Source organism: Callithrix jacchus, chromosome 2 (assembly GCF_049354715.1).
Source record: "Callithrix jacchus isolate 240 chromosome 2, calJac240_pri, whole genome shotgun sequence".
NCBI lineage: Eukaryota > Metazoa > Chordata > Mammalia > Primates > Cebidae > Callithrix > Callithrix jacchus.
Window position 1 is genome coordinate 93197702 of NC_133503.1, and position 25676 is coordinate 93223377.

Sequence of the window (25676 nt, forward strand, 5' to 3'; positions counted from 1 at the left end):
ATTAGGCATAAAGGGTTGAAGAAGAAAATTCATGATTTCTGTTTCCACAGAGCTCACACACTAGTTTACAAAAAGCATTTTAAAAACCCCATATAGTATGACGAGTACCATATATATTGATAAATATATAAATATATTGAATATATATCAAATATGATATATATCAAATATAAATATGTTGAAAATATATTAAAATTTATTTTTATATATTTTCAAAAATATCTATCAAATTCTTTCTGTGTGTTAAATATGATGTTAAGCACTAGGGATACAATAGAGAACAAGGTAGTAGTGATAACTGCCCTCAGGAAGCTTACATTCTAGAGGATTATCCAAGGGATTTAAGTTCAGTGGCAAATAACGAAATGGTTTTATGCAACAGAGCATGATAAAGAAATCTGTATCTTTATTCTGGATGGATTAAACAGAAGCAAGACTAGACTCAAGAAACAAGTTAGTTGCAGAGAACAATTGAGAAACTATAGTGGCTTCAATAGGGTGGGTGGCACTGGAACAGAAAAGAATGAAGAGAGTGATGTGACATATTTTGGAAATAAAACAGACAAAAGTTGATGTTAGATTAATTATGAAGGGGAAAGAGGAATCAAGTCATGTCCCTGAGTTTCTAGTCTGGAAATGGAGTTGGAGAAGACTGAGCATGAATTAGGTATGGGGAGAAAAGCAAAAGTCCTGTTTGGGTCATGATGCCTATGTGGCATCTAAATGGAGGTGTCAAACAGGCAATCGAGCATACGGAGCTGATTCTCAGAAAAGGGCGACGGACTGAAGATGCAGATTCAGGAGTCATGATACGTGGATGGTCTTTAAAATCATGGGAATGAATAAGAATGTAGAGAAAAGCAAACGAGGCCCATTGCAGATCCCAAATGTTTGGAGACCAGACAGAAGAGCAGTCAGCAGGGAAATTGTAAGCAAGTGCTCAGGAAGGATCTACTGTGTTTGGGTCATTTAGGTATCTTTGGCTAGCACCTTTAGCCAAAGCTGTTTGTATGGAAAGATTTAAAAAGGAGGCCTATAGGGAATGGTGTAAGTCAGGAAGTAGAGATGGTGCATGCAGACAAATCTTCAGTGACTATGGGCTGAAGCAGAGAAAATAAGGTAGGGTGATATCTGAAGGGAAATTTTGGCTTAAGAAATTTTTTTTTTAAGTAGGTGAGACTTGAGCATGATTAAAACATGATACAAAGGTGCATAGATAGTGGAAGTTTCCTGAAAGGCAGAAGGAGATAAAAATCCAAGCTCAGGGTCCAGCTCCCAGTGAGAGGAGGGGCAGCTGTGGGTTGATAACACCCACTCCATGCCTTTCTCTGAATACCATTTCACTGGCAAAATGAGATAAGAGGAGGAGCTAGTTTGAGAGTTCTGTTGAGATGGATTTCACAATGAGCAGAAGGCAAAGGACCTACACTTTAAAAAGTAATTTGTTCAAAGGTCACTGTCAAAAACACTAGGCCTCAAAACAAGAAGACATCTATAGAGTTTAGCAGATAATCAGATTTGATATTGTCGCAGGGCAAATTTGGGTTGAGAGAAAGCTGTCTGGTGGAAGAAAATTACTCCCTTCTGTCTGGGAAGAGACTACAACAGGCTTTGACAGAATCCCCGAGAAATTGGGCAGCATTTCATTATATTTATCAAAAAGCTGAAAGCTCCCTGCTTTTTCAGCTTAAGCAGGCTTATGGAGCAGAAGACGGAGTCTCCAGGATAAATAAAATTCAGGAATATCAGAAGGAAGGGGGAGTGATTAACTGAATGGGGTGTGGTCAGAAGACACACTAAAGCCTTTTAGCATTTCATTGGTCCCTGGCCTGGGGCCAACACTCTTGAGACCTTAGTGTTGAGTCTGCACAGTCCTATGATGAATCCTCTGCTTAAACCTGGGAAACAACCACACACAAATTAAATAGTATTTAATAACAGCTAAAGGATAAGTGTAAATAGATCTAAAAATTATTTCTTTAAATCTTAAGCTAAAGGGTACAGTGTTTAATTTCCTTAATCATAGTATTCTAACAAATTAATGGTAGCGTTTTGACTCTTTCTGAGTCAACTTCTTATACACAGCAATAAACTTAGCAAATCACATCTTATGTGTTAAGAAATATTGGTGATTGAGTCACAAAGCTATACTCAAGAGGCCAATATTGACTTGGGGGCGGCAACATTGTAGCCAAAGTAGCTGAGAGGAGATAAACCATCTTTGAAGTTTCTGATTCTCAAACACAAGCTTATAATATATCAGAGGTAGTAAACAGAAGGGCAGTATATTTTTGTTACAAAGAATGCTAACTTGGGACCCCGTCTCTTAGTGCTATCCTGCTGTTCACATGGAGGTATGATGATTTTGGGGGGAGTTGCTAAACTTCTTAGTCTCTTCATCTATAGAGTATCCACTAGGTACTCAGGAATTTTTGAGATCTCTCCCAGCTTTAAAATCCCTTACTCTGATGTATTAATCAGGATTCATTCAGTTCTAAGTGACAGAAAGAGACCTCAAACTGACTTCAGTTAAGAGGGGAGATTTATTGTTTCACATAACTACAAAGCTATTGGCAGCCTGCATAGCGCCTTCTGAGAATAGAAAAAGGGGCTCCTGAGTGAGCATTTGGCTTGGCAAGCAATGGGAACCTTTAATGAAAAATAAAACAAAACAAAATGAAACAAATAACAAAACAAAACAATAAACAAGTCTCTTTCTCTGAATAGATACACCCTTACTCCCAGATGCACACAACAGATTTCAGCATCCACTTACCCCTTTGGCTGGGAATGCTTTGCAGTTCACAATTGACTCAACTCTATATAGTGGCCCTAAATCCCAGGGTAGTCTGGCATCATTGCCAGCTGGATCAAGGGACTCAAACACTGTCACCAGGACTTACTCTTACCTCTTGGCTCTGCTTTGTTTGTTTTTGGATCCACCCCCTACCCCGAGTGTGTGTGAGAGAGAGATAAATTGAGGAAGAGAGAGGGAGAAAGAGAGACCCGTGACCAACCTGGGTCACATGATGAATTCTTAAATTTGAGGGTGGGACTGGAGTCCTGTCAAACCACATGGATTGAGGGAGCGGAAGACCTCAAGGTGCTGTTCCTAGAGAAAGGGGATGGATGCTGAGCTGGGAAAGACAATCCATGTCCTTTTATGTAACTCTATGGTTTTCAATCAGCTTACCAAGTAGTCTTAGATGATCTGAGGCATTCCCCTCTGAAGTTTCTGCATTGCCAAAAACCTTGACATTGTATAACCAATTCTGAAAATGCAGTATATTTTAACATTGCTGGTGGCATCATTAATTGGCACGAAGCTTTGGAACTCTATTGAATAATTTTGATCAATAGTCATAAAATCTCCTTGTATCGTGTGGTTTAGTCAATACCACTGAGAATTTATTTTAAAGAAATAACTCAAATTTTAAAATACATGTATGTGAAAATGTTTATTCAACATTATCTATAATAAAAAGTTGGAAATAGCCTAGATGTCAACCACACGGAAATAGATAAGTCAATTAAAACTGAATAAAATGTTGAGTAGCAATTAAAATGGCAATTATAAAGGTTTTATGCTGTGAAAAAAGATATGTACAAAATTATATAAACCATTTGATGACTGCCAAAAAAAAAAGGTAAACATATAGATAGCCTAGAAAGGAATGCCTAAAAATGGAAATCATGGTTGTGTTTTGAGTGGAGGTTTGATGAGGAAATTGTCTTGTCTTTAAATTTCTGACAGTGTTAGTATAATATTATCTTATAATGAATAAGGTTAATTGAACTTCAATAAAAGTTCAATAAATATTTTATTAAACAAAACTAAATAAACACACCCCTGAGTTCTGTGGTGAGAAGATTTATTTTTAGGGACCTTGACCTGAAGACAGGTCTTCTTGAAAAATGTTGCTGGAAGGCTCAGAATGTATATGTCTGCCACAGGCCTTGATTAATATTGTTCAAAGGAAGATAAAGGAAAAAAGGGCAGTTATGGGGGAAGAGGGAAGAGAAAGTTGACTTTAAAAAGTTAATGTTCTAATCACACAAGTCATACATAAATACATTCTCATTCTAAAACATTAAAATATTACATCTAACATTTCAGCTAAGGCTGAAGTCCTCTTTGACACCTGTTGTAATAATCTGCTCAGGCTGCCATAACAGTATATTACAGTATACTACAGACTGTGTGGCTTAGACAACAGAAATTTATTTTCTCACAGTTCTGGAGGCTGGGAATTCCAGGATCAAGTTCTCACAGTATTTGGTTTCTGGTGAGGGCTCTTTTCCTGGCTTGCAGATGAATGCCTTCTGGCCTTCTCACTGTATCTTCATATGAACTTTGTTCCCTGCTGTGCAAGAAAAGAGGGAGAAAAAGAAAGGGATTGAGGGAGAAGAGAGAGTTCTCTAGTGTCTCTCTTTTTTATTTTATTTTTTTTAAGATGAAATCTCATTCTGTAACCTAGGCTAGAGTGCAATGGTGCAATCTTGGTTTATTGCAACCTCCACCTCCTGGGTTCAAGCAATTCTCCTGCCTCAGCTTCTGGAGTAGCTGGGATTACAGGCGCATGCCACCATGCCTGGCTAATTTTTGTATTTTTAGTAGAGACAGGGTTTTGCCATGTTGGCCAGGCTGGTCTCAAATTCCTGACCTCAAGTAATCTGCCTGCCTCGGCCTTCCAAAGTGCTGGGATTACAGGCATGAGCCACCATGCCTGGCTGTGTCTCTTACTATAAGGACAATAATCCCATCGATTCAGGAACCCATCTGCCCCTTCTGACCTCATCTAATCCTAATCACTTCCTTATTCCAAATTCATCCACACTGGGGGTTAGGGCTTCCACATATGAATTTTGAAGGTACACACATGTTCAGTCTATATCAATGCCCTCCCGTACCTAGATGCTTCTTCCCCAATTCTGACCCCCATAATCAATTTCCAAGTACAAGCATGTATTCAGATTTTTTTCTCAAAAAGAAAATAAAATGTACCCATAGATTTATAAAGTTATTTTTATTCTGTGCAATTAAAAACTCTTCCTATGTACAGAACTTTTTAACTTGTTTTTTGTAAAATATGTCTTGGTGAATTTTCATAGTAGTTATGGGTACTTGAGCTGCATAATATTCTGATATATATTACCAGATCCTATTAACTATTTTATTTTTTATGATTGACATATAATTTGTACACATTTATATGGTACAATGTGCTGTTTTCATACATGTATACATTGTATAATGATCAAATCAGGGTTATTAGCATATCTATCACCTTACACATTTATCATTTCTTTGTGATGAGAACATTCAAAAGCCTATCTTCAAGTATTTTGAAATATACAGTCCGTTATTGTTAACTCTAGTCTCTACTATAAAACAGAACACAGAACTTATTTCTCCTATCTAACTGTAGCCTTGTAACCATTGACTAATCTCTGCTCAATCTATTAACTATTTTAAGTAACTATCACCATATTGATAGGTGTTTAATTAATTTCTTTTTTTTCAGTCACCAACAATTCTGCAATGAGAATCTTTATACATGCCTTTTTGTATACAAAGGTGAATATTTCTCAAAGATGACTTGCTGGTTCACAGAATATGCACATCATCCAATTTTTTTGTTGTTTGAGATGGAGTCTTGCTCTGTCACCCAGACTGGAGTGCAATGGCACTTTCGTGGCTCACTGCAACCTCTGCCTATGGGGTTCAAGCAATTCTCTGGCCTTAGACTCCTGAGTAGCTGGAATTACAGGAATCTATCACCACACGCAGCTAATCACCTAATTTTTGTATTTTTTTTAGTAGAGATGGGGTTTCATCATGTTGGTCAGGCTGGTCTTGAACTTCTGACCTTGTGATCTGCCCATCTTGGCCTCTCAAAGCGCTGGGATTATAGGCCCGAGCCACCACATTTGGCCCATTATCAATTTTAATAGATACTGTCCAATTGTCCTCTCAGGTGGCTATACCAATTCATATTCTCACTAGTAATTTATGAGGCTGCTTGAACATTTGGTACTGTCAACATATATTTGTCAACATTTGGTATTAATATCTTTGTCAATCTGATGAGTACCAGAAAATATTATCTTACTGCTTAAATTTGTATTCTCCTGATTGATGTTGAAGTTGAACATCTGGGATATATATTGACCAATTTCATTTCTTCCTAAATATTGTCCCTTTATGTGTTTTTCCCACTTTTACCTTTCAAATTGTTTATCATTATCTTATTAAATTTGTATAACTCCTTCATATATTCTATATGCTAATCCTTTATCTGTAAATTAGGTTGCAAATATTTTCTCTTAATCTGCCTTCTTTTTTTTTTTTTTTTTTTTTACTTTATTTATGGTATATTTTGCTTGGAAAGTTTTATTTTGAAAATAGTCACAATTTTTAATTTTTTCCTTTACAGGTTTTGCTTTTAGTGTCCTAAAAAGGCATTTTCTCCCCCAAGATCATACTTGTGTGATCTCATATACTCATTTGACCCTCATATTTTTAACCCTGATATTTTGTTTTTGTTTTTCTTTTACTTTTAGATATTTAATCCATCTGAAATTTATTTCCAAAAGTGGTGTGAGATAGGAATTAAGTGTACTATTTTTCAAGTGGATAGTCAGTTATCCCAGTGCAGGGAGTTGACTTTTTTTTGTTGCTGTTGATAGAAGCTCATACTCTAAGAAGAGAAAACATTTTGATATTTCACAGTTTCTGGAACCCGCTCAAGAGGAAAATCAGCTGGTGTACACAGTCGTGCCCATGTCTGAAAGAAACTGAGCACACACTTGAAAGCACAGAATCTACAGCGCATTCATTCTTCATGCAACAGACATAGGTTGTAAGTATAATTTTAGTACGGTTAGACAGTAAGCCTAAATCAAGAGCTTTCTTCAACCTTGATCCCTCTCAAAAGCAAATAATCTTTTCCATAAATCAAATTACCAACCTCTGCTTTATCTCTTTTGTAATTAAGATTTCCCTGTAATTTGGTTTTTGTTTGAATTAGTACACATTTAAATGTAAACAATGTGCTGAAATTGTGTTAGAGAAAGATTCGCTGTAACATTACACACATTTTGAACCTACCTATAGTTTGTTAAATTAGCAGTAACCTTATGTCTCAAAGACATTTCGGACTTCTGTGCATTTTTCCAAATGGCTGAAACAAGGAACCAACTGCATAGAAAATGTGTACCCTCTTTGCCTGACCATGCAGAGCAGTAGGTGGGTGGGTGCTGACTCTGCCTCGGTCACTTCACACCTGTAAAATTTCGGCTAAGTCTTCTTAATATTTGGTTGCCACATTTGCCCTGTCTGTTGAATGGAAATCATAAAAGGCCTTACATATTAGAATCATTATTATTAAAACTAAATGGGATAATACTCCAAAGCTCTTAGAATAGTATCCACAAGGCCATTTTTTCAGTGTTTGGGGAAGATCGTAGCCCAGAAGGATGCTGCTTTGACAATGTTCTACTTTTGTCTTTTTAAAAATTTTGCATGCTTTCAGTTTATCTTTTTTCTGTTATCACTACTTTTTGTGTGTGTATTTTTAAAAAATAGAATCTTTGTCCCAAATTCGTTATCAGAGAAAGCTGGAAGACGTCTTTGTAGCAAGCACCTTGATCCCCACACCCCAGTTAGAGTTCAGGGAAATGTGAGCCTCAATTATGGGCTTTTTCACAGTCACCCTGGAAGGCTAACTCCAGGCCTGAATTATGCCAATGCAGAGGATACTGGGACAATTGATGGGGAAATCACACATTCCCCCATAAAGCTTCAGGAGCATGCTTGCCATGTTTATTCACTAGGGTCCTTTTTGTACTCCAAATATTTTTTGCTTGGAGATTTCAGATACATAATCTCAGAAGAAACCAAAAAAAGCTCAGGATTGTCTGGGTTGACCTGGATTTTCTAGGCCTCAAACCTTTGCTTTTTCTTTTTTTTATTTGAGACGAAGTTTTGCTCTTGTTACCCAGGCTGGAGTGCAATGGTGTGATCTTGGCTCACCGCAACCTCCGCCTCCTGTGTTCAAGCAATTCTCCTGCCTCAGCCTCCCGAGTAGCTGGGACTACAGGAGCGTGCCACCATGCCCAGCTAATTTTTCTATTTTTAGTAGAGATGGGGTTTCACCTTGTTGACCAGGATGGTCTCGATCTCTTGACCTTGTGATCCACCCGCCTTGGCCTCCCAAAGTGCTGGGATTATAGGCGTGAGCCACTGCGCCTGGCCTACCTTTGCTTTTTCACACACATGCTGCTTCCCCAAGAGCCAAACAATGTCTCTCAGCAGAGCCCCTCATTTTATAGAACCGGTCTCTATGCCCATGTAGAGGCTTCTCTGTGAACACCACCGTGGGGGAGCAGGTTTCATGTTTTTGCATCTACGCTGACAATCAATAAAGATCTTGTTACCCAAAAATCGCCACAAAGTGCTTAGGATCCTTTTGTCTGCCATAGTAGGGGTGAACTAGAGGATGGGAAGATGAGTCAGTGAAGACACTGTGGGTATGGGAGGCCTTGTTCATTCTGGAGAAGTCCCAGAGAAGAAAAGATTATAAAAAGGAGATTTGGAAGGCAAGAGATGGGTAGGAGTCCCAGTTCCATGACAAGAAGCACACAGCTGTACAGAGAGTAAAACAGAGGAAAGAAATGCTGCCAGGAAGGGCCAATGGTGAGATAAGATTAATAAGGATGGTCAGCTTGGTGGACATTGTGTCCAAATCTAGAAGAGAAGGCCTCTCTGACACTGAGATAGGGCCAGACCTTTCATCCTTCCATTCCATGAAAAAAATAACCAGTGCTTAAACAGGCTTTACCTATGCAAATATTAATATTTAATTTGTAAAACAAAAGTGCAATGCTTTGAGATATGTATGTTATGTATGTTTTTTATATATTTTATATACACATGAATATATTATATATAACACTTTAATGTATATGGTATGTGTGAACATTATTTGAAGACAAGGTCAAAATAGATCATCCGAGAACTTTTCTGAATGTGAGATTCAAGCCACTAGCCCTGCTAGCCCCTCCTTTATGTAACCAGCCCAGGCAAGAGCCGGCCTGGGATACCACAGGACTGAGCTAAGCCAGAAAGGGAGGCTGTTAAGGTCTCAATGTTTGTGTTCACCTAAATTTCATATGTTGAAGCCTTAATCTCCAATGTGACAGTATTAGGAGTAAGGAAGCTTAAATGAGGTCATAGGGTGGGGCCTTGATTCTATGGGATTAGTGAGTACGCTTCTAAGAAGAAACACCAGAGAACTAACTCTCTCTCAATATTTCTCTCTCTCTCTGCTCTCATGCATCAAAGAGAAGCCATGTGAAGACATGGTGAGAAGGTGTTGAACTGTAAGCCAGCAAGAGAAAGACAGACTTCGCCAGAACACAAATTGGCCAGAATCTGGATCTTAGACTTCCAGTCTCCAGAATTTTGAGGAAACAAATTTCTGTTGTTTAAGCCATGAAGCCTGTGGTATTTTGTTTTAGCAGCTCCAGCTGACTAACAGATAATAGATGCCTAGATGGAGGTGATGATATAAGGCTAGCTCTCCTATTCCTCATGGTCTGTGGAAGTGAACATCTGAAATAACCAGCAAGTAGCATCATCCAGCAAACTGGATTTTAAAAAACCAGAGGCTGTCCACTGCAACATTAAACAAAGTACATTTTTAAAAACCTCTATATTTGGGAGCATTTCTTGACAGGAAGCTGCTCATTTGCTTTTAACATTACCTAGTTTATAATACTTGCCTCAGTGGCCCTAAAGTGATTGACATTAAATGTAAAATGTGGTTATTGACTCAATCACTCAGCAAATATTGACTGCAGGTATAGGATTGTACCAGGTGCTATTGTAATTGCTGGTGATACTGTGGCTAATGAAAGAGTCTGCTTCTGCCCTGATGAAGCTTACCACTAAGTGGTAGGAGACAGGCATTAAACAAACAGGTCAATACATACAGGGTCAGATGGTAATAAGTGCTATGAGGAAAAGTAGAATAGGGTAAGGGGAGTAGGAAGAAGTATGGGAGTTGTTATTTATATGGTCAGGAGAGGCCTGGCTGAGTGAGACACTGACGTGGGAGCAAGGACCTGCAGGAGATGATGGAATGAGCCCTATGGATACCAGAGGAAATGGTTATGCAGGAAGGGGAAGAAACAAGAGTCTGAGGTGGGAATGGGCAGGAGGCAGGGTGGCCAGAGTGGAGTGAGAGAAGGGGAGATGTGGAGAAGCCAAGGCCAGAGTGCAGCAGAAGCCAGGTGGTATGGGCTTTGGCTTTCACTGACTGTGACCAGAGGATGCATATGATTTTAATGAATGAGTTAAAGGATTATTCTGGCTGCTATTTGGGATTAGATAGAAGGGAAGTAAGTTCAGAAGCAGGGAAACCAGTTATAAAACTATTGCAAAAACCCCAGATGAAATGATGGTGGCTTGGAACAGTGAGACAGTGGTGAAAAGGAGAAGTGATCAGACTCCGGATATATTTTGAAGGTAGGCCGACAGGATTTGCTGATGAATTGGATGTGACAAATGGGAAAAAGGGAGTAGTCAAGGATGGCTCAAGATGGTGAGGTCTGAGCAGCTGGAAGGAGGACGTTGTAACATGATCAGGAGAAGCAATGCTGATAAGTATCACTGCATCTTGAGTCACCTTCATCAACAATGTACTGAAAGGAACCTGAGAGTCTAAGGCGAGTTCTTGGTCCACAGTTAGCTAATTAATGCTGTCATATGCCATTCTTATTAAAGTTTATTTGGTGTGTTTTATAAGAAAAATAGCTAACCAGTTTACAAAAAAATAAGTAACCTAAAAAGGTAATGTACTGACTAAGGAATTAAATAAAAAGAGAAAATCCTCTAAAGCAAGGGAATCTAGCCAAAAAAAAAAAAAGTCAAACATTGGACTGTAATAACTTAAAACTCCAAGTCTGCAATCTTGTTCAGAAAGTAGAGAATAGAAGGGAACAGTAATAGTGAGGAGGAGAAAAGGGTTAGGGACCTTCAAAAGTTTGCTTCAACAGAAGGAAAGGCTTTAAAAGGTGACTGAGAGAAAGGAAATGACTCAATTGCTTTGAGGCATGCAAAGAAAGGGAGAGGAATTATGAGGAAAAAACGTGTATGTATTTATAAAAGTATTAACAATATAATTAAATTACACAATACAGTAGTTCTTAAGAAAATAGGTGTGTAGGTTTTCAGTTCAAATGTTAAAATGTAACATTCTAGTTTATATTAATAAGTACTTGGTTATGAATAAAGATATATTTAAGAGGTTTCACAAAGAAACTGACATCAATTGTTCCACTTATATTTAGTGAAGTACAAATCAGGCACTGGTAACTAGTGGCTGAATCATCTGAAACTTTTGGAAAGAACCAAATTATATACTATTTATTTTGAAATGTAACATTTAAGCTCATTCCAGCCAAAAACGTTATATCTGAAAACACTCAAATCTAACTAGTTTAGTCAGTATTTTATAGGACAGTTAACTACAGACTTGTCCCAGGCACAAAATCCAAAATTCAAGATCAAGTTAAGATATTGGGAAACCATCCTTATTTTTTATAATTAATTATATGTACAGGGGAGTTTTCAGATGATACATTTATATTCAACAAGGAAGTTTTTTATACTTCATTAAAACTGTACTTTAGATCCAAGCATATCATTTTTTAAGTACATTCATTGTTCACAATTATCCAGCCTAAGTTTAGATGTTTAAAACAGCTGTCTTCTGTTTTAAAGTTTCAACAAAACACCCTTAGTGGTCTTCATTTCTCTGGTTATAAAATTACTCTTAAATACACATTCATTATAATAAACAGCCCAGAAAATGTCTTTCAGTTCATATCAGTACGGTTTTCTCACATAATCTAAAAACTAGAATTGGAACAAATTGAAGCATAATTTTATATTTAAGCATGTGCCAGAACAATCTTCTCTTCTAGTAGGCCTTCCACTACCCGGAAGCAAAGGCCTTGAAAGGCACTTCTCAAAAAGAAGTATATTTTCATTTTCATCATTCTTTTGGCCAAATAGAAAATTCCAAAGTGGTATTTAATCAACCAGTTTATCTGGTTATGAAAAGCATAAATTATATTTAGGTAACGCATTTTTAAACAATCTCACATCCTGGTAGATATCAATAACTTTAAATATTAGTAGGTGGGGCAATTAAAAGAAGTTGTTTTGGAACAAAAAGAAGAAAACAGGGCCAAAGACAGTCTTTGCTCTGTGTTACATAACTAGAGATTCTAACTCAATGTAAAGAGCTTTTGTGGAGGAAAAAATGGAGTTCTGGTTTACTTAACATGTATTGTTCATTCACTACCTTATTTCTAATCTACCATTCTCTTAATTTCCCAAACAATAATTTGATATCAGAAGTGAATGGATCCAAAGCTCCACTGCGGTACAGTGGAATGATTGTTACACACAGGGTGCGGGGCCCACCGTGAAGCTATTCATGGAGGGCCAGACAGTAATTCACTGTTAGCAACTCCAGCTTGCTGGTAGAGCTGGCCCTTGGAGATGATCTGACATTGTTCCCAGTGAATTCAAATTGCAGTTTATCTCCTTCCATGAGTCTTCTAGAGTTCTATTTATATTCCTATTGCATCTTATTTTCAAGCATCTTGTTTTTGTAATTGTTATATGTACTCATCACTTTCATCTATAAATCTTTTTCTCCCCACTCAAAAAGCAAATTAGACACTTTACAGTCGAAATTCTGTGTTGGGAAAAGCCTAGATTTTGGTCATCTTTAGAACTGGAATCTCAAAATCAGAAGAGCATATATATTTCTAGTGGTTTTTTTTTCTTTTCCTTTTTAAATGATCCTTTCCATCTAAGGATCTATTCTTTATCCTACTGAATCCTTGAAAAGGAACTCACTGCTTTCACTAACTCATGCCCTCCTTTATGTACCCTCACTCTTGGTTAAGTGCTAGTGATACAAGAGAAAATGACAGAGATGTAGTTCGAAGACTTGAGAAACTTGTGATCTAACAGAAAAGAGAAGCACTCAACAAATAATTGCACCAAATATTAATATTAGCTGTAATGTCTGATATGTACTATGAAGTAAATTCACAGGATGATTTGAGAATACATAATTGGCAAGCTGACTTATCAGGGAAGTCTTGTTTGAGGCAGGGACATTGAAGGATGAGTAGGGCTTAGCCAGGTAAACAGAGAGAAGGGGAAGTTCCAGTATTCCAGGCAGGAGCACGAGGCCAGGCCTGTAGTTATAAAGAAGGAACATGGAGCTTTCCAGGAACTGAAACACCAGTAATGTTGCAAGAAAGCAAGATAGCGATGGGAGCACGGCAGAGATGAGAGCAGAGAGGTAGGCAAGAAACTAATCATGCACAGTGTTAAGGCTGTATTAGGGTTTGGGCTTACCTATGGATGCCTCGGAAGTGTTTCAAGCAGGGCTTGACGTGATCATATGCGTATCTTTCAAAGATAACTTAGGCTACAATCTGCAGTATGAATAATAGGACAAGAGAGAATAGAATTTAATGTTAATTTGGGAGAAAAAGAAATAAAAAATATTGTTATATATTCATTACAGATACACATGGCATCTGTAAAAATACAGAAACAAGATGTAAGGATGCACAGAAAACTTATAATAGCACTACTTATTTAAAAAAGAATGAGAGTGAGAGTAAGAAAAAGATGTTGATGATAAGGAAGTTAAGCTTTATCCACCATGTATTATTTCTTAAAGACAATAAACAAAAATGACAAAATAATAACAGTTGTTAATTCTGAGTAATGAAAATTGGGATGTTGGTTATATTATTCTTTGACAATCTTTCAATTTCCTCAAAAGAAAAACTACATTAAAAAGAAATGAGAGGAGAACCAAGAGACGGGTGTGTCATGAAAGCCAAGAGCAGAGAGCATTTCAGAAGAAACAAGTTCATTGTTGCTGATAATTCAAATAAAATGAAAATGTTAAAATATCTACTGTAATTACTGTCATGACTGTCACTGAAGGCTAGCAAAAGGGGACAGAGTTGATGAAAGAGGAGGAAGTGGCAACACTGGTTGTCAACAATCTCTGGAGATGTCTGGCTTTGGAAGAGAGGAGAGAAGAGAAATGGGGCTTGAAAGAAATGGGGTCCAAGGCGGGCTGTTTCTAAGACTGGAAAGACCGAAGCTTGCTTACATGCTGATGAGGATGGGCAGGTCCAGGGGAGAGTCTGGAGACAATAGGACAGAATTTCTGAGAATGTGTGAATTATTGGGAACATCAGGAGGGACTGGCCTCCTACTGGAAGAGGGACACTGCCTCATTCATAAGAGGAGACACTTAGAAAATAATGAGTACAGAAGCAAAAACGTTCCCTTCTGATGGACTGTGTTTTTTTTCAGGGAAGTATGAGGCATGAAGGGTGAAACATCTGGCTAAGGGGAAAAAGTTAGAGGCTAACGGAGATAAGGCAGTGCTTTGGATGAGATTGAGGTTGATAATAACCTGCCTACATGATTTCCAGCAGGCTTCAGCTGTCCGGTTCAGGAGCAGAGACTGCTGACTGCTGATGTTTACACAATTCAGAACTAGCTTTTAGTCAGACAGATGTGGACCAAAAGATAGAGGAGCAAAGGAATTGAAAGTATTTGCAAGAGAGAGGGATTGATACTATGAAGCAATGCTAGACAGAGAGAGGAATGAAAGGAGAGAGTAGGCGGATGGAGAGAGAAGCAAAACCAACAATCTGGAGGTCCTCAAGAAATCAGAGTGAATGTAGAGGGGTGCATGAGCAAGGAAGATTGAAGGACAAGGGATTGGAAAGTGGGTTGTCAGAATTAGTGATCTGGAAGATGGGGCCTTTTTGATAATAAGGTCCAGCATAAAGCCTGGAGTGGGTGGCAGAGGGGATTAGAAAAAGCGGAGATGAGGAAGGCAAGAAATGGAAAAACTGGTCAGTGGTTATATGGATGTTAACACTACCATGAGTGATGACAGGTGGAGGGACAGATAGGAGGGCAGTAAGTCTTTGAAGAATGGGATAAAATGAGACCACAAATGTACGTGTAGAGTATAGCCACCAAGGTCAGTCAGAGGTTTTTAGAGGAGGAGAAATGGCCTGAAAGCAGCATGAGGAGCAAGGAAACAGACCTCACTTTCTTAAAGAAGAGGAATAAAGGGGCAATAAGGTGAAGAAACAGCCCCCAAAAGAAAAAGACTGGGGAAAAGCAGTTGGTCTAGAACACAGGATTTATTGTGACCGTGGTTCTCATCCCTGACTGCAAATGAGAATCATCTTTGGAGTTTTAAAACCTACCCATGCCCAGGTCCCCGTCGTTCCTGATGAATTAGAATCTTGAGCTTGGGGATTTGCATTACTGAAGAGCTCCCCGGTCATCTGAAAGTGCAAGTGGATTTTAAAACCACTGACTTAAGGCAAAGAGGTGGAGGAAATTTTGGAGAAGGGGCTGAAGGTACAGATAAATTTCTTGATTACAAATGAGAATGGCCTGAATGTACAAACTGTGTGTCCCCATGAACTTACACCCTCAAGAAACTGTGAGTAGCAGCAGCCCTTTCTTCTCCCAAGTTCATTACTCCATTTCGTCTCAAAGCAGAGATTCTGATCAAACAGCTAGATGTGGTCTTTGCAGGGAACCTGAGTGAGTTTATCTTTCTGCTTTATTTTAATATTCTTCCACACTTTTTCCAGGTGATCTGAGGAAAGCGGGAGCTGTCACCAGGCATTAAAGAAGGGGAGAAGGAGTTATTACAGGTAGCGCCCAGCCCTGACCCACTCACTGACACAGGTCAAGCCACTTTCCATGTAACTCCTGTAAAATGTGATGGTAGAACTGATGTGGAGGATGGCAAGGATGACAATGTGCCACTTAATCTTTACAAAGCAGTGTGTGCTTTGGACTCCAGACTTACAAAGACCATCTAATGTAATCACAGGCTTCTTGGGAAGTGAGTAGAATAAGAATCCTCATTTACAGGTGAATACCGCCCAAGGTCACCAGCTAAGTTACATTACCTGCAGGTGGCCTCCAGAGACCAGGGCCTTAAACACTCCACTTTATGTCACTTTTTAAAAAAAACAACGAAAGCTCCTTCTAATCACCCTGTGATTCTTTAACTCTTTGGCTTTCTTTCCCTGAAGGGACAGGATATACACTGCAGACTTCAAAGGCTTTGAAGGGGCAGTGGTTTTACTGAAAACTTACGGCAGGCTTCTGGAAGTGAGTCGAGGCGCACATATGGGGAAATGACGTCATGAGATTCCATCGCCTGGCTTCCCCACAGGTGCTCCCCTGAGTGTTTCCGGAGCCCAACAATAGCTGGCTTTTTTTCCAGCCCCGGGAGCAGCTCTTCTGGCAGGTGGAAATGTAATACCACGTGGTCAGAGGACGGCTCCTACTTGGATGGTGAGACTAGGATCTAGTAATTGCCAGGAAGATTCTGGGTGGTATTTCTTCACTGTGAAAAAGTAGACTCCAATTCTTTAACTCTCGTATTCTATACTTTTAAATTAGGTAATTTTAATCACTCGCTTCTTGGCTGAGCGTTACTACAAATTAAACATGCAATATTAATATTGAAAACAATGTCCCTTTAAACAATGTCCTAAAACTCGATGTGGGGCATTTCCAATATATCCATAAAGCAAATAAAACAACTTAATTGTTCGTTTCTCTAAGGGAAGGAGCTAAACCCGGAATTAATTTGGTTCAACCTGTGAAACAATTAGTTTGCTCTGCCTAATTCTGCCAATTAAAGAACTTTTCCCAGACACAATTAGCATGTAAATCAGCGGCGGGGAGCAAAGAAGGAGCCTCGGCGATCGGGGTTGGGTGGAGCGCGGGACTGAAAACCACGCAGGCCGCAGGGGCCGAACCATCTGGCTGTGTTACCGCGCCTGGGGCGAACGGACCAGCTGGGGACCAGCTCGCACTGACCGTGCGGTCATCAGCCCAAATCTAGGCGTTAAATAGCGCAGCCAGGGATCGAGCCGTCTTGGCCGCCAGATCCTTCTCCGAACCCCGCGGGATTCTAAGGAGAAGTCCCGGAGCCGGCCCCCACCCAATCCGCAGGAACGCGCAATCCTACCCTCCCCAACCCCCTCCCCAGGCTGCCTCTAGGAGCGTCGGGAGCTGTGCGCGCACCTAGGGCCGCGCCCCCCGCTATCCCAGGTCTGTAGCTGCCTTTGCCCTGGAAAGGTGGAGATAGCGGCCCCTGCTGACAGTTCTGGAGAACAGCAGAGGTACTGATTTTTTTTTTTTTTCCTATCATTCTCCCCGCCTTTTCCAGGTGGTGGTAGTGGTGCGGGGAATGGGTGTTGACCCGTGTGCATTTATTCTTCGTGAAGCCTCTTGAGCAGATGTCTGTACATGCAGAAGCGACAAAAAAAAAAAAAAAAAAAAAGGAACGTGGACTTGTTAGTGGCCCTAGTCCCAATTAGGGAACAGGTACAGTTTCCAATATAAAACTCGGCCTAAGTGGGACTGAGATCCTGATCTCCGTACTTGCTTTTCCTCAGCCGTTTCCATGACTAGTAAATAGCTCTCTGAATTGCTGGGCCGTCCGGTGTTTCTTTGCTTAAAGGCTGCGACTGTGGTCTGCACCATCTGCGAAGCTCCCTTGGGGAGCAATAGCCGCGGAGCGCAGTTGCTTTCGGGGAGCAGCGGCAGGGGGAGGGGAACGTGGTGGTGTTGCCCGACGAGTTGGCACAAGCCTGTAACTGCAAGACTTTGTAGTTATTGAAAGTTCAAGTGGTGAAAGAAGGCTGTGCCTGCCATTCTTCTTCTGATCATAACAATAGCGCCTTGGAAGTAGCTGCGATTTTCTTCTTCAATAAAGCTGTTGGGTTCCCATTGGAATTGTTTGCCTGTTATTTCTGAAGTTTACTTATTTCTAAGACCAGTCCACAGGCTGTGAACTTTAAGAACTTTTAAAACAGATCGCCGTCGTTAAAAACACAATTCTCTGCACTAGTTTGCTTACTTCACATGCTTTATTAACGTGTTTGTGCATAACTAATAGCTGTGTTCTTATCTTCCAAGTGTATTTTTAACCGCAGCGGCCTCTATCCAATTCATCTAGCTACGTAGAGCGTCCATTACTTCTGGAATCTACCTCTTGATAACAGTAATCAGAATCAGAAAGGCTCGACGTTCACTTACCCTCATTCTTTAAAAGTTTTCCATTTAAGAAAATCGATGAACAAAACCTTTCTTGTAACTCGCTCCTGCACTACGTCTATTTTTATTTATTTTTCTGATTTGGCAGGACTAAGCAATGCTGTCCGAGATTTTTTTTTTTTTTTTTTTTTTCCTCCTAGCTAGAGCAGATGTGGGGGTGGAGGAGGTGAGGGCTGGGCTCCTGCCGGAGTCGCCCCCGCTGAGCCTCCGCCTAGCGCGCGGTGGGGCCAGGAATCCTGGTGGAAGGAAGCGGCGCTAGCCAGTAGGTCCAAGACTCCACCTGCAGCCATACCGCGTAGTTTCTCCCTCTGCCTCACTTACTCACACTCACACACACCACAGCTCTCCTTTGGGTCGGAGGAGACGCCAGCCAAAGTAGGCGGAGTTGCGGGAGAAGAGTCTGATCTGCGCAATCCAGTCCGGGACTTGGCTCCGCCCGGGAGCGGCGGCTTCTCCGGTGACAGAGGAGTAGTGAGCGGCTCGGGGTGAGGCTGCAGCCAACTCCGCTCCCCGCGCACTCGGCTGCCCAGGCGCTCGGGACGCAGCAGCGGCGCTCCTCCGCGGTGCCGGCCGCCCGCAATGCCCGCTTAGCAGCGTGTGGCCGCAGCCAGCATCACCACACCCGAGGCACCGCGCTCCCGGCCACAGAGCCGGGCCAGAGCCGTGCACCCCTGCCCCAGCCCCCACCCCGACCCCCGCCCTGAAATGACTTGTTAATCGGCGCAGACACCACCAAAGGGACTCACCGGAGTGGAATCCAAGTGGAATTTGGATTTGGGGAAGAGTTTCTTGAACATTTACCCTCTTCCTTGTTGGTTTTCTTTTTCTTCTTCTTCTTCTTTTTTTTTTTTTTTTTGTTTTGGCTTCTTTTTTTCCTCGCCCCTTCTCCGCTCGTCGTAGGAGATGAACACATCCCGCTTGCATCCCAGAAAGTAGTCGCCGCGATTATTTCCCCCAAAGAGACAAGCACACATGTAGGAATGACAAAGGCTCGCGAAGGAGAGAGAGCAGCCCGCGGCCCGGAGAGATCCCCTCGATAATGGATTACTAAATGGGATACACGCTGTACCAGTCCGTTCCGAGCCCCGGCCGCCGGTCCGTCGATGCACCGAAAAGGTACGGCCCGGGCGCCCCTGCGCGCCCCACCTCCCGGGCAGCTGGACTCCAGCCTGAGGGTCCCAGGGCCGTGGCTAGCTCATGCTGTCGGCTTTGTGGTGCCTGCGTTTTATTTTGTCTTGTGTCTCCGTTTCTCGAGCGTTGCCCGGTCCTGGGGGAGTAGCCGTGAGCCCTGCCTGCGGTTCCTCTCAGCCCTGCGCCCTAGAAAACGCCGGGCTCCACGTCGAGAGCTTTTCCCACCCGCGTTGCGCACTCGCCCGGCGCCGCCCCGGGCCGCGACGGCGCGTATGGCTGTTCCTCCCGGGTGTGTGTGTGTGTGAGACCCAAGGCTCATCCTCTCGCGGGCCAAGCAGGGAGCAAAGCGGGCCCGAGAGGGTGGGATTCTCAGAAGCTCCCTAGCCCGATGTCGAAGGCGGGGGAATGGGTTTTGCCCTCGAAGGCTGGAGGGGGTTGGGTAGAACAGCGCTGTTTTCGTCCGGTGCCAGGTGGGAGAAGGTTCCGCGGAGACCGTGTGGAAGAGGACAGAATCTTTTGTTGTAGTGTGGGGTCTGGGCTAGGCTCTGCGGAGTGCGAGAAACTTGTAATGGCCCTAGGCACCCGCGCTCCCTGTCTCTTGCTGAGATCCTGGCTCCTGTGGCCGCTGCCACCAGAGGTTCCGGGCTTTGTTCGCTCGAATAAGTGAGACCAGGAGCAGCCGTTCGGGTGGCCCGGCGCCCCCGCCCTGGGTCCTGTCCCCCGCCGCAGCTCCCACCCCGTGCGGCGAGGATATAGTCCGTCGCAGCTGCGTCCCCCTGAAGCACGGAGCCCTTTGCACCGCGGCTGGCGCATGCTGTGCCCTCCTCCCAGATCTGCGCGGTCTCGCTCTGGAAAGATGTCCCAGGAGGGGGAAGGGTGGGAGACCTGGCAAGAGATGGCCCGGGGTGTGAAACCTAGACAAGGGCTCTGTCCCGACTCCTCGCTGTGTCCTGGGGCGCTGCCATGGGGGCAGTGGGGCACTGGAGAGTCCGCCGGGCAGTGCCCACCCACCCTGCCTGACCCTGCCGGGAAGGGAAGTGTCTCTTGTCCCGATTCTCCGCGTTTTTCTCAGCTCCTCACTGTGGGAGACCGTGCAAAACAGGATTCTGAGGCCTCCCCACTCCTCGCACTACCCAAGCGGCACAGGCGGAGCCAGGGAGCGGTCCCGGACTTGCGGACGTCGGGAAAGGAAACAGAATTCCGCTGTTTTTCCCGCTCCCTCGCCGCCCCTACGCCCAGCTCCTCCTCCCACTTTACAGCGGCGGGGTCACTAGACCTGGCGCTTCTGGAAAGTTTCCCTGAAAGCCAGGGGCGGCAGGCAGGACCGGACTGGGGCTCAGCCTGTGCAGTCCGCGAGAAGCCGGACCTGGAGGGAATCAAATGGGCAGCTCCGGGTGCAGCTAGGAGCTAGGTCCCGGCCCTTTGGAGAGTGGCGCCTCCTGGTCCGCAGTACTTCCTCGACAAGTCGGGGAAGGGATGGATGGGGAAGCAGGACTCTGGAGGCAGGTGCGGCCACTGTGGACAGAGGCTGTGGCGAAGGTGTGTGAGGACCCAGGCCGGGGCTCGCTGTCTTGCAAGTAGCCAGGCATCCAGAGCCATCTGCGCCCTGCGCGCGATTTTCCCAGAGGCGGATGTCCAGGGAGGGGCGAAGCAGAGCCAGGTGCGCGTGGAGCGGGGGAGGAAAGGGAGACTGGAGGCGCTGTCTTCACAGCCAGGGCAAGCACTTCCAGGGGCAGCCTCTGGCCTGAGTCGCCCTCGGGAGCCCTGCAGACTGTTAAGCGTCTGTCTTTGGGAGAAAGGGGGCTGCTTTGGAACTGCGGTGGCCAGGCACAGCCACAGTGGGATCGCTCCTTTTTTTTACGCTCAGCTTTTTTACGCTACTGAATGCGATCTGTGAAAGGTTTGAAACACAGGAGCGCACGGACACACACACACACCCCACACCCCCTCGCGCTTGTACGCACAACTTTCTTTACCTCAGATCTGAAAAGCCATTTAACTCACTTGCAGTGTTGTGCCAGCAGGTCTCAGAAAAGCTATTTAATGCCCCCCAGCGCTGGTTTTTAAGTCCTTCCAGGATGAGAAGGTCGAGTGCCTTTGCCTTGTCTTTCTTTAATCCTGGTAATTGTTCGTCGTCCTTCCTTTGGTAGACATACATCTTGGGCGTCAAGTCCGTGGTATGCTACAGTGATGGCAGGGAAGACTGGTGGTTTAATTATTTAATTAGGTTTACTCCCAAAAGTAAAGGTGCCTGTGTTTAATTCTGAATGAAAATATTCTTTTTTACACCATACCCAAATGGCTACCAGAGGTCAAGATTGAAAGAATTTTGTATGACTTTAATGCTGTGTTTAGTCTGCATGGAGCAGTTTTATGATTTACAGTAAGCTTTGATTAAACTACTCCAGGCACCAAAGTTAATTATTAACCTGACCTTAAATACAGTGGCAGAACTATGTCTCCACCTATTAACCTAAACTATCTATTAAAAAATAATTGCACTAGCTATTTGAATTTGGTTTACCCATGCTTGTTTGTATGGTAACTTTTATTTGAATCTTGAGTAACTCCTAGTTCCTGTTATTATTTTGGTTTTAGGACATTCTTGAATAGGCACTTTGCAAACCAGTCTAAAGCAGAAAAGAATAAACAACATCAAATTTAAAAAGTTACTTTTATATTATGAGTCCTTTTTTCACCCTGATGTAAAGAAGCATTCTACTTTATGTTCCTTATTTACAGTGTTTGAGGGTGACAGCCTTCCCTATGTGTTAGGTTTTGCGGCTATCACCTTTAGAGATATGCTGCATTCTCAACAATGCATATAATCTACATATGTAAATGTTAAGTAGATACCAAAAATCATTTCTTAGGAGCCATCGGCTGAATATACTTACTGGATATAATACCTAAGCTTAAATAGGTTAAAAATCTATAAGAACCAACATAGAACACTCAAGTAAATGTCGAATTAATGAAAGAAATAGTCACACGTGGTTCGTGTTTCTCCACTTAGAGTGGACTTCTTTATTTTCCCTATAGTGAAAAAAATATATGTGCCTTCAAGTGGGTGGTTATTACAAGGGAGCAGTAAGTGCAACTTTTTATTTACATACAAACACACACCCCTCAGATTCTTCCAAAATCTAGTAAATGCTTTTTCAACATAAAACACATATAGCAGTTGTATTTTGAGTAGGCGGTAACATTGCACTAGTGAAGTCTATATGTTGAATCAGAAGGATAGCAAGAGTTGGGAAGACTGTTATCTTCACCAAATAAAAATAAGGCATCCAAATTAAGAACTTGTATTGAATTCAAAATAAGTACTCATGCTTTAAAAGTAAATGGGTAGTTGCACTCCTATATGAAATGGAAGGAAAAATACTATTTTGAACCAGGAGTTAAGTCAGATAGTTTATTCAGTGTACATTGTGGTTCAGCTCTTTTCAGAGCAGGACAAAGGAGTGATGATGGGATGAAAGTTTTTTTAGAACTAGATTGCCAAGAGCTAATATAGTCTCTCCATCTTATTTGTTTGCAAGAAGGAATCACAGAACAAGCTAAGCTAATTGCAAATGCTTTAATTAGGCATCTGCCGTTTGTGTAAGGCAATGCCTAGGAAACCCTATCTCTGCACTGCCCCTCTCCACACCCTTCTTTAGGTTTAGACAGTTTTCTGTCCTCCTCCTAGAGTGGATGCTCCTTGACATATTTATATAGGAGCTTTGTATTATGGCAGCCACATTTGTGTATGCCAGGAGAAGAAGATAAAGCCTTGAAGCATTGTGCTGGGCCCTCCGATATCAGGACCCCCCACTCTCTTGGGGTGCCTTGGAGCCATCTTTTCCCTGAGTTGTTTCTATTTCAGAGTAAAGGCTTTTCTCATCTGCTTTCAAATGTGCTGCAAGAGCAACTGAGCTATTCTCTGCTGGCAACCACATGGTTGCCTCTTGGGGATATGGTAAGGTAGAGAAAGGCAGGAGGCATTTAATCCCTTTGAAATGGGCAAATGAGATGTCATACCACACAAACCTCAAGGGGAGAAGTTCAGGACAACTTCTCAGCATGGGACTACTGCATGTAGTCTATAGACAAGGGTATCTTATTTTGTGAAACAGATGAACTCTTGCAAAACTTTTTTATTACAGTAATTCCATTTACACCCATAGAGGGTATCATATAAAACTATAATACACTGATGATTCCCAAATAAGCTCTTCATCCCAGACCTCTCTCCTGTACCTCATAAATAACCAATGCTTAGCGGGTAGTTAGCTTCTCCTAAACCGAATAGACATCCCAGGCTTACTTTTACGCAACCTAATTTCGTAGCTTTCTCCCCCAGATCTGCTTTTCTCATAATCTTCTCCATCATAGTAAATGGCACTTCCATTCTTTGAGTTGCTGAGGACCCCAAATTTGTTTGTCTTGAAGCTTCTCTCTCACACCTATGTCCATTGTGGCTGCAATGCTGTTGGCTCCACCTTCGGAATGCCTGCAGGCTTCCTTGAGTTCTTCCTTCTCTGTGGCCCTCAAATTGGCCAAGCCATGGTCCTCTTCTGCTAGGTTTTCATGCCAGCCTCCCAACTAGCATTCCTGCATCTGCTCTTGGCCCCCTATCGTCTTTTCTCAACACAACAGCCAAACAGCAGTGACTTTTTTTAAAAAACTAAGCCCGATCAGATCACTACTCTGCTCAGATGTTTTCCTACCTACTTCAGTAAAAGCCAAAGTTCTTCCAACGGGCTTTGCAGCCCCACATGATCTGCATTCAGGCTCCCACTGCTCTGACCTCCACCACTTGGTCTTCCTTGAATATGCCAAGCATGGCATATACTTGGGATCCCTTGCAAGGGCTTTGCACTTACTCATTCATGCCTTGGGATGGTTCTTTCCCCAGATAGCTACATGATTTGCTTCTCACATTCTGCGGGTCTCCGTTCAAATGTCACTTTCTCAGTGAAGCCTTTTGATCCCCTTGTTTACTTCACTCTTTTCTCCAGCACTTCCCACCCCTAGGCAGCCCTCATCTTTTTCTTAGCATTTATTACACTCTGACAAACTATATGCTGTCCTTGTTGATTTTCTGCCTTCCACTAGAACATGATGCCATAAGGATAGACATTTTTATGTTTTATTCACGCTGGCACCTAAAACTGTGCCTGGCACATCATGGACTATCCTTAACAAATGTTTGTTTAATGAATAAACAGTGAATCTTTTTTGCAAACAACTAGTCTTTATTTTATCTATTTTGTCTGCCTTTGTTTTTCTATGTCATGTTTTTATCAAGTGAGATACTTCACTGCATGCATGAATGTGTGTGTGTGTGTGTGTGTGTGTGTGTGCACAGTCTTCCAGGCACATAGGTGGTATGTCTCATGCATCATTGCTGGGACATTCACTGTGTTGTTTTCCCAGTGGTAATGATGGATTGGAGCCTGTTCATTCCCACACTCTCACCCAGTCCCCTCCTGTGTCCAAGAGCACACATCTGTGAGACACCTGGTTGTAGCTGGAGGGAGTCTGAGTTAGGTGAAATCAACTTGCCAAGAAACAGAGCTAAGAAGACAGCCAGCATTATGGGGACTGAGCTTTTGACCCTGGCCTCATTTGTTCTACATTCTAACCACTGGCCACAGAACGTTCTTGTTTTTTTGGAGTTTGCTAATAGTAGTTTTAAAATTCAACTTTCTAGCAGGAGAATATAGTATACTTTATTAACCCATGTTTCTGCCCTGTACCCGTACAGTATATCTGCTGTTGAGGATCCTACCTTGGAGTTAAGGAGACTTGGGTTCCAGACTCTTACTACCTTGGACAAGTCACTTCTCTGAAGATGTGTTATTTTAATTGAAAATCGTGAATAGTAAACCTATTCTTCCAAACTTATAGGATTGCTGGGAGAATAATATGAAATCATGAATGTGAATGTATTTAGTGAAATAAGACTTGCACTCTAGAAATTTGGGAACTTTGATGTTAACCCTCTCTTTCCCACTCTGGACCCTAGATGTAAGGGATCCTACTTCATCCTCTAAATTATTTTTAAAAGAACATACCCTGTTCATGTAGTTATAGTGTAAATCACACTAATTACTAGCACAAAACTAATAATATGTTCAAATTCATTGAAATTGTACAGTTCACTTAGAGCAGGGATAGCAACTTCAGTAATCAGAACACCACTACTTCAAGGAAACCTTGCTTTTAACATGATCATTAAATCAGTCAAGGTCATGGGAGTGCTACTCTGCCAGGAATTATTTTAAAAGTAAGGTAATTGTTTTTGCTCATTTAAATTCTGAAATAGTTT

General features: G+C 42.2%; 1 protein-coding gene and 1 long non-coding RNA gene across 4 annotated transcripts in view; one reads left to right on the forward strand and one right to left on the reverse strand.

Moving 5' to 3' along the window:
- Positions 1-3383: 3383 nt before the first annotated feature.
- Positions 3384-15493, reverse strand: LOC108588589 (uncharacterized). The gene is made up of 3 exons (XR_008479588.2): positions 15343-15493; positions 13448-13527; positions 3384-4364 (listed from the first exon to the last, which is right to left on the reverse strand). It is a non-coding gene; the product is annotated as an uncharacterized LOC108588589 (long non-coding RNA).
- A 3195-nt stretch (positions 15494-18688) lies between these two features.
- The window catches only part of SEMA6A (semaphorin 6A), a 129334-nt gene continuing 122346 nt past the window's right edge, over positions 18689-25676 (forward strand). For all 3 annotated transcript variants that reach the window (XM_035291048.3, XM_035291049.3, XM_035291050.3), the window contains exon 1: positions 18689-19342. The gene's annotated coding sequence lies outside the window, so the exon portion shown is untranslated. The remainder of the gene's footprint in view (positions 19343-25676) is intronic.